The sequence below is a fragment of the Mandrillus leucophaeus genome, unplaced genomic scaffold (assembly GCF_000951045.1).
Source record: "Mandrillus leucophaeus isolate KB7577 unplaced genomic scaffold, Mleu.le_1.0 Scaffold4, whole genome shotgun sequence".
NCBI classification, from domain to species: Eukaryota; Metazoa; Chordata; class Mammalia; order Primates; family Cercopithecidae; genus Mandrillus; species Mandrillus leucophaeus.
The window spans coordinates 6,472,551-6,481,175 of record NW_012104253.1 but is presented as its reverse complement, the minus strand read 5'-3'; the positions used below and the strand labels follow the sequence as shown (position 1 = coordinate 6,481,175).

At 44.3% G+C, this 8,625-nt stretch overlaps 1 long non-coding RNA gene across 1 annotated transcript in view; it reads right to left on the bottom strand.

Moving 5' to 3' along the window:
* Positions 1–1,075: 1,075 nt before the first annotated feature.
* LOC105547890 overlaps positions 1,076–8,625 on the bottom strand; it is a 19,936-nt gene continuing 12,386 nt past the window's right edge. Inside the window, exon 3 of the long non-coding RNA XR_001007303.1 lies at positions 1,076–1,421. This is a non-coding gene — a long non-coding RNA (uncharacterized LOC105547890). The remainder of the gene's footprint in view (positions 1,422–8,625) is intronic.

Sequence of the window (8,625 nt, the reverse complement as noted above, 5' to 3'; positions counted from 1 at the left end):
TTTATGGTAACTTGTTACAGCAGCAATAGCAGACTAATACACTCTGCTTTCCAAAAAATCCCCCAAAGAGTTGGATGCAGGTTGCCTTGCTGCCTTTCCATTGCACCAGGGCAGATTCTGGTTTCTCCCAAAATACCATTCCTTTATTAATGAAGGAGGCAGTGTGGGAAGTATTGAGAGCACATTGAAACACAACCATTTACTTATCATCCTGCTTAAGCTGGAGCATTAGAGTGGGAATCCAGATGCTTCAGCTGCATGTTTGGCTCTGTCTTTCCTTGCTCTGTCAGCTTGGTCTACCTCCCTGGAATCTCGGTTCTTACTTATCTCAAAAATGAACTAAATAATACAGAATTATCATCTCAAATGTATGGACTTTGGTAACGTTCTTAAGTGATCATGCATTCGTAAAGTGTTTGTGACTGAGTCCAGAGCATATGCGTTTTTGGGGGGTGACATCACACCCAAGAGAATTAAAATGGATTCTTGGAGGAGGGGCTCTTACTGTTTCTATGTTTTAGAAACAGGTGTACAGATGATACATAACTGAATACACAGTATACCTGTGATATGGAAGTTTCATGGGGTGGTGACTAGGAAACGTGTCACACGTCTCCTTCCAGGTATGCTAATGGCAAAGAAAAAGGCTGAGAATCATTTGTCTAGTGATTGTACTACCTGTTGCTATTTGATAACGTGTGTTCAAGGACACGGGCAAGATGATGAAGCAGAGGAATCTCAGGAACTTTCTGGAGTTCGATGAATATAAATCCAATTCTTCACATGGTTGTAGATCTGTGCCACTCTGAGATCAGTCTCTTTATCTATGACAGAAGATAGAACTCTCCTTAGGTGGTTGTTGGTATTTCATTAGATAAGGCAGAGAGAGATACAGATATACAGGCAAATACAAATTGGCACAGGGCCTGGCCTTCAATGATGTGTCTCCCCTTTTCTTCCTCATCTTTTTGCTCCTTACAAAATGTCATCATGGAACCATTTCTTCACTGCCCACCCCTTACTGTTGTGCCCCCTACCTGACACATACTTTTGCTTGTAAATTGAATCAACATATGGAAACATCTAGCTTTATTTCATTCCCTGATTAGTGGAGCGCCAAACATGTGTGTTTGATTACTCTGGAGCCCAGGGCGCAGATAGCACTGGAATAGTTTGACCCCTTTGGCCAGGGAGAAAAATTAGGCCCAAGGGGTGGGCTGGCCAAGCTGCCTCTGTACTGCAACGTGGTCACAGGGTTCCTCGCACCTTCCATCAGGCCACAGTCCAAATGCAGAGGGAGCCGAGGGTTTAGCATAGAGGTCGTTCCACTGGGTCGGCTTCTGTTACGATCAGTTTGTCTTCAGAGACAGTGCCAGTGCTTCCAGAGACAGACTTTGTGCTTACCATCCCATCTTCCCACACTACGAAGTAATAGAAGAAAAAAAGTGTTCTACGGCCTGTTGCTGTTAGGATAAAGATTCCATGTCATGCCGTAGTGTTCTTTTAATGAATACCTCCAGGGAGAAAAAATAAATCTCCAGGCTCAATAGAGGGGAAAGAAAGGCTTCTTAAGGACATTTTCCCCTTTTTATCTGGCGAGCATCATGCACTGGAATTCATCATGTTTCCTTCTGCGCTTGGGCTGCCAGGAAACTCAGAGCCAAATTTGTGTTATAGTCCTAACATCTGTACAAAGCCTTTCTGATATTTTTTATGTTTTTATGTTTGATTTGTTCTTTGTAACTTTATCTTCTCGGTTGCTCCTGGTTCATTCCCAGAATCCTAGTGGGCTGATGTGCTCTCTGGGTAACTAACACCAGTGAGTATTCCCAGAAGATGTCTATTGCTATTCTCCCCGCTTCCCTCAGTTCTGAACCCACTAAGGATTCACAGTCCTGCCTTTTTTCACCAAACATTAATATCACACTTACATTGTGATCCAGAAGTCATGACCCACAAGGGACCACTTGGACCTTGTTTCTTATTTGATACCTAACTCCAGGAATTGCCTCTTTAAAGGCACTGGGTGAAAAATGATGGACCAGGCTCAAGGAAAGAAAACCTAGTCAAAGTTCAGGTAAAAAAATATGTTTTGACCACTTAATCTAGGTATTGTGGAAATCAAGATGCATGGACTGTCGTTCTGGAGCCCACAGTCTCACTGGGGTGACACGCAGGGAACAGTTAGTGTAGCACAGTCTCCTAAGTGCTGTGGCAGAACAGGTGCAATGGAGCACTGGAAACAAGAGGGAGATCAGTGTTGCAGATCCCAGGGAATCAGGCAATGCTTCCTGGAGGAAGTGGCATTTGAGCTTAATTGTAAAAGGCAGGCAGTTGAAAACTCATGTCCACATAGAAAGCTGCACACAAACATTCATAGAAGATTTTATTGATAATTGCCAAAACTTAGAGGCAATCAAGATGTTCTTCAATAGGTAAAGGAATAAACAAACTGTGGTACATCTGTGCCATGGAATATTATTCAGCAATAATATTGATATGGAGGAAACTTACATGCATATTATTAAGTCAAAGGAGGTTAAAAATCTATATGCGTTCTGATTCTAATCAAAAGATATTCTGGAAAAGGCTGAATTATCCAGAAAGTAAAAAAAAAAATAGTAGTTCTTAGGGGTTTGTTGGCAAGGAGGAAGGGATAGAAAAAGAGAGAGAGAGTGAAAGAGAGAGGGAAGACAGGTGTGCAGAGTACAAAGGTGGTCAGTAAGGAAGGACATTCCAGTTGGTGGCAATCATAGAAGCCAAGGCATAATACTGTGAAAATGCAGAACCTGATTCAATCAGGACAGGTTAGGCTGTGTTGCAGAAACTAAAACACAAGAGAGGAATAAGGGGGATGAGGCCAGTAGCAAGTGAACCAGTTCACAGAAACCTGAATTTTGTCCTTGTGACAATGGGGAAGGTTTAAAATAACTTAAGCACAAGCATGCGATGGCCACATTTATTGGTCACTGCCACCAAGAAGCTGTGGACTTACACCTGCAGCTTTGCCTACTTCCCCTACTCCTCTTCCAAGCTCAGTCAGTGGAGAGTAACACGATCAAGTACACTTTTTAATGTCTAGTCTGTGAATATAGTTCATCAATGGTGCCCAGGGGCAGCCTGGAGCCAGACCGTATGACAGTCAATAAAGACCAAAAGTATAGCTCAGTGAAAACAGAAGCATTTACTGGACAAAGTGTAGAAAACTGCACATTCTCTCGTTCTCTCTCTCTCTCTCTCTTTCTCTCTCGCTCCCCCCACCCCCATCTTCTTTCTCTCTCCTACCCTCTCACTCTTCTTCCTGCCCCCCCATAACAATGTTTTAGGTTTGGTTTATTATTCCCATGCATTGACAAAACTGAGGCTGATTGCCATGAAGCAATTTTGCCTAATGTGAGAAGAAAGTGAGCCCAGGTCATTGGGCCCCAAATCCAATGCTTTCTATTTGAACTGCTTTCAAACTTGCCAATCACCTCTATTCATCAAATCTGAACTCTTTCAGCCTCTGCTAAAGAGGTCATTTATTGGCACACTGAATACCACTGTGGAGAGGGCTAGAACAGGTGTGCCCTGGCCATCAGGTCACTACAATTATTATATATAGACTTCTGACTTCTGCATCCATGATCTCACAGCAGCATCAATTATTGTTACCCATATGTGTTATTAATAGCTTCCTAAGGCTGATATAACAAAGTACCAAAGCAGGGTGGTTTAGCAAAATAGAAACCTGCTCTCTCATAGTATGAAGGCAGAACTCTGAAATCAAGGTGTCAGCAGGGTTACTTCCTTTGAGGACTGTGAGGGAGAATCCCAGCCATGCCGCTCTCCTGGCTTTGGGTGTCTGCCGGCAATCCTTGGTATCCTTGGCTTGCAGCTGCCGCACTCCCGGTTCTGCCTCCATCCTCACGTGGCCTTCTTTTTTGGGATCTCTTCTATGTCTGCGTATGTGCAATCTCGCTTTCTTTTCTCATACAAGGACACCAGTTGTTGGGCTTAGGGTCCTATTCTAAATCCAGATGACCACAATTACTTCTGCAAAGACCCTATTTCCAAATAAAGTCACATTAACAGGACTTGACCATATCTCTTCGGGGGACATAATTTAACCTGATACTGCATAGACGAGCAAGAGGAGTTTTCACGAGGTTCAGTGACTCGTCCTAGCACACAGCTAGGAAGTAAGGGAACATTAAGACAGAAGATCAGCTCCTTCTACCACAAATCCAGGCCCCTCCTGTCTCTAGGTATCAAGGTCATTATCTTTGAATGAAACCCTTGGTTTACAGACGTACATACAACATTCAGAGCCAAGGAGAATCAAGGCTGAGTTCCTTGGAACTTGGAAAAAGAAACACCTTTCTTATTCTACAGTGTGTTTATTGTGTCTTGCTGTGTAACAAACCCCCAAAGACTTTTTGGATTAAAACAACAAACATGTTTTATCCCCCAGGTTTTGTGGGTCAGCAATTCCAGGTTGCTTAGCTTGGACATCTGCAGCCAGGTTACCCCCAGGCTACCATCAAGGTATCAGCTAAACCTGCAACCATCCCAAGGCTTGACCAGGAAAGGGTCGGCTTCCAGGCCCACTCATGGGGCTGCTGGAGGGCTTGGTTCTTCCTGGGCTGTTGGTCTGAGGGTCTCAGTTCCTTGCTTGTTATTGGGTAGAGACTGTCCTCAGTTTCTGGTCACCCGAGGCCTCCACAGAGCAGCTTGCTCACTCAGCCAGAGAAGGGATGGAAGAACAAAAGCATGTCACCATCTACTGTCACCTAATCTGGGACCTGACATCTCAGTCATTACGCCACCAAGCCTGTCCCACACTCAAGAGGAAGATATTACACAAGGGTGTAAATACCAAGAAGCAGGGATCACTGGACATCACCTTAGAGACTGGCCACCAGACAGAGCCACAAAAGTAGACCCTCCTTGTCTATGGATGGAGTGATGGGAAGATGTGAGGAACAGAGCCACGGCAATCATTTCGCTGCAGTGTAAGTAGAGCTGGGGATTTTGAAGAAGGTATGGCATGGAGACTGAGGACAGGGTCAACACCAAGGGATACAGAAAGAACAGTCTTAGAAGAACCAGGTCCTTGATGATATGATTAAGTCTCTTGTTCAGCCTCCCCTGCAGCCAGAAACCTGTGAAATGTTCAGGTAAAACATGAGATAATAAATGCCACGGACAGAAAGTCCTAACAGATGCATGACCCCACATATAAATATGGCCAAGGTAGTGAAAATAACCTCCTGAAGTTGTTTGCCTCTGGATACAAGCCGTGTTTATCATTCATCATCATTTGCTCACACGTGATTCATATCCGTACTGTGAGCTGGCCTGGGGTGACCATCCACAAGCTCAGGGCTGGGTTTCTAGCTGCATCCATATTCCCTTTATATGGAAGAACACCTCATATTTTATTAACAGCCCCGAAGTCAAGAATCTGATGAGGTTAAGGTCTGTCTACACCTGAGCACACAGCCAAAACCCCCAAATCCCAGGGACTATTCATTTCACTGTGTTCGCAGGTGGGTTTTTAACAAAATTAGTAATGAGATCTTGCCTCCAAATCCCTTTTCCCTGGTGAATTCACTGGGGGAAAATCAGCTGGTCTTGGGGGAGGCTGCATGGCCTGTTTTTTTCAACTGATGTTGAAATTCTACCATCTCCCAGCTCTGCCCTTCCACCCGCACCCACCCACACAGAGACAACTAACCATTAACCTGTCTTTTCCCATTTCACTGAAGAATTTGCGAGCACAGGCTCAGCACCCACCCTCTCTCTCTGACTTCCTCAGACTCCAAACAGCACTTATAGAAAGTCAAAGTGTAATTGTGGAGATGTATTTGTGCTCTGGCCTTTTCAACATTTTGAGAATCACACACTGTGGGGTCCCCCCAGCCCTGCCCTTCTCCCTATCCCATAAACAATGTCTGATCTATAGCCTTTGAAGTAGGTTTCTGATGGGAATTGCAGGTGATGGAGCCACCTTCTGCTTCAGGGACCTCCCCCATTCCCGGGTGGACACCGCCTCCCCCACAACCTGCTCTGCGTCATGCATAGAGGGAAGCAATAACTATTCCCTGGAGATGCTGTATCTGATTCATAAGGAAGAAAAGGGATTTGGGTGGAAGATAATAGGAAGGATTTTGTTTTGTTTTGTTTTTTTCTCTTTTCACATTTTATTTCTAGAAGTTTAACGACTAGTTATCAATGTTCCGTTTTATTTATCTACTTTCAAAATTTAATGAATACTTCTGGCTATAATTACCTAATTTTTATACTTAAAATGACTGGACACCTGTAGTTTGGAGCACGTTGTATTCCAGCGTGATGGCTTATGGTATCAAGTGCTGCGTATATATGGATTAATCAATAAGCAAATTCAATTCTTATGAGGTGCAGTTCATTCTTTAAATTGAAGAGGCATTGATAACAAGAGGGAGAGGGTTTAGTGCTACTCTCTTAGGATGAGAATCTACCATGAATGTGTTCACTTCTCCTGCTGTTCCTTTATTATCCAGGGAAGTGGCTTAATCTTTTCTAAGTGTGGCCATTGTAAGCAGGCTTGCCTATCCTTTTTTAGATGGATTTCTTTATTTGTGACACAGTGTATGAGTAACCTGAAGAGGGGGGTCTCAGTGCCCCCTCAAACCATTCAATTCTGTAAAATGCCCAGGAGGTAAACATTGGAGGACTCCACTTCTAATAGGTGTGGAAAATACAATTCTACCCTCTCTAGATGTGGGTCCTGATAAGGCCAGAAAGCTCAGCTTTTAAAGTCATTGGTACTCTTTGGTATAATGACAACCACCATTGGACTAAGTACCAATTTTAGGGCATGTGTCTGAGGCACTATGCCAGGTACATCACATACACATTCCAGTCTCACAGCAGAGTGTGAACTGGTATCTCCATTCTACAGATAAGGAGGTTCGAGGTGTGATAGACCATATCACATGTGAAAGTCATGTAGTTAAATCAGGAATATCTCATATCTAAGCGTTTTTTTCTGCCCACTCTATTACATTAATTTATTGTTTTTTCTCCTTTTATTTCTTTCCTTCTGGAGTACTCACACTAACCCTTCTCACATTCTGTTAGAAGCAAGGCTCATTAGAATAGGAAAGGCAATTGCCTGAACCTCACCATCTTTTGCTGGAGCTTACGGAGAGGCAGTCATGGACCTCTTGAGACCAGGAGGCCCAGGTACAGGTGATAAGAGCTCAGCTGAGACCAGAAAGGGCAGAAGGTGAGGACTAATGGACTCCCACCACCCGCCCACTGGAACCCTGGGGGCCTGGAGGCTAGGAATTGTGAGCCAGACTAAAAGAGCATTTTCGATTATCCCAGGAGAGAGGTGTTTAGACAGGACAATTAGGTCATTTAAAGTGACCACATTTTGTGTTAGAACCAAGGGAATTCCTAGTTCAGCCTGCCCTGGCTTTCTTAACCTCACTGGGTAAAGACATTGATGAGGGAAGAGAGGAGTCTCTGCACAGCCTGGTGGCTCCCATGGTGTCATCTGAGACCTCTGTGGAGGGTCTACAATCAGGGGAGGCTTGTGGGACAAGGTGCACAGAGCAGGTAAGGATTCATGGAATGTAAAACTGATGAGAGTTTTCATAATGTTAAATAGGGAAAGAAGAGGAGGGTCACAAGGTAAGAAATTGTAAGCCACAGGATGTGTAAAGGCTGCTTTGATGAGGGAAGTTTGGACCACTCTGGGTGACCCACCTGAGTGAGAAGGAGAGCTGTTGGGGTGGGGCTGGTGGAGAAAACATCACCTTGCTAAGGCCATAAAGATGGCCAGGAGTTAGCAGGGAAGAGGCACGGGGAGGGCTTTCTTGGAAAAGGGGCCGTAAGTATTGGTATAGTGACAGGTTTACATTTAAATTTAAAGAATGTCTTGATGGATTTTCAAGGTGAGCTTTTTAGGCCTTTCCACCTTCCAGTGTCTCCTGTTCCCCATTTTCCCTACAGATCAAATGACCAAATTCAAGCTGCTGTGGCATTTGACTTTCAAAGCCCAATAAATTTCATTCTTTGTTAATCTGTTTATTCGCCTCTTAGAAATGCTCTTTCCACTCCCACCCCAGTTTCACCTGGAGGTCTCACGCAGGAGTGCCTTCTCTCTGCTATGCTCTCTGACTGCTGTGACCCCTGTGCACCCAGATGGGGCCACAGTCACTCCAGGAAGTCTCCTGTGCTGGTTCCACATCTTTCTCTTCCTCTTTCAGCCTTCTCTGGATGCTAACAAAGCTGTTGATAGCTGTTGATGGTTTGGCTATGTCCCTACCCAAATCTCATCTTGAATTATAGTTCCCATAACTCCCACATATTGTGTCATGGGAGGGACCTGGTCGGAGGTAATTGAATCGTGGGGACAGTTACCCCCATGCTGTTCTCATGATAGTGATTCTCACAAGATCTGATGGTTTTTAAGGGGCTTTCCCCCCACTTCACTCATATTTCTCCTTGCTGCCACTATGTGAAGACAGATGTGTTTGCTTTTCCTATTGCCATGATTGTAAGTTTCCTGAGGCTTCCCTAGCCCTGCAGAACTGTGAGTCCATTAGACCTCTTTTCTTTATAAATCACCCAGTTTCAGGTATGTCCTTA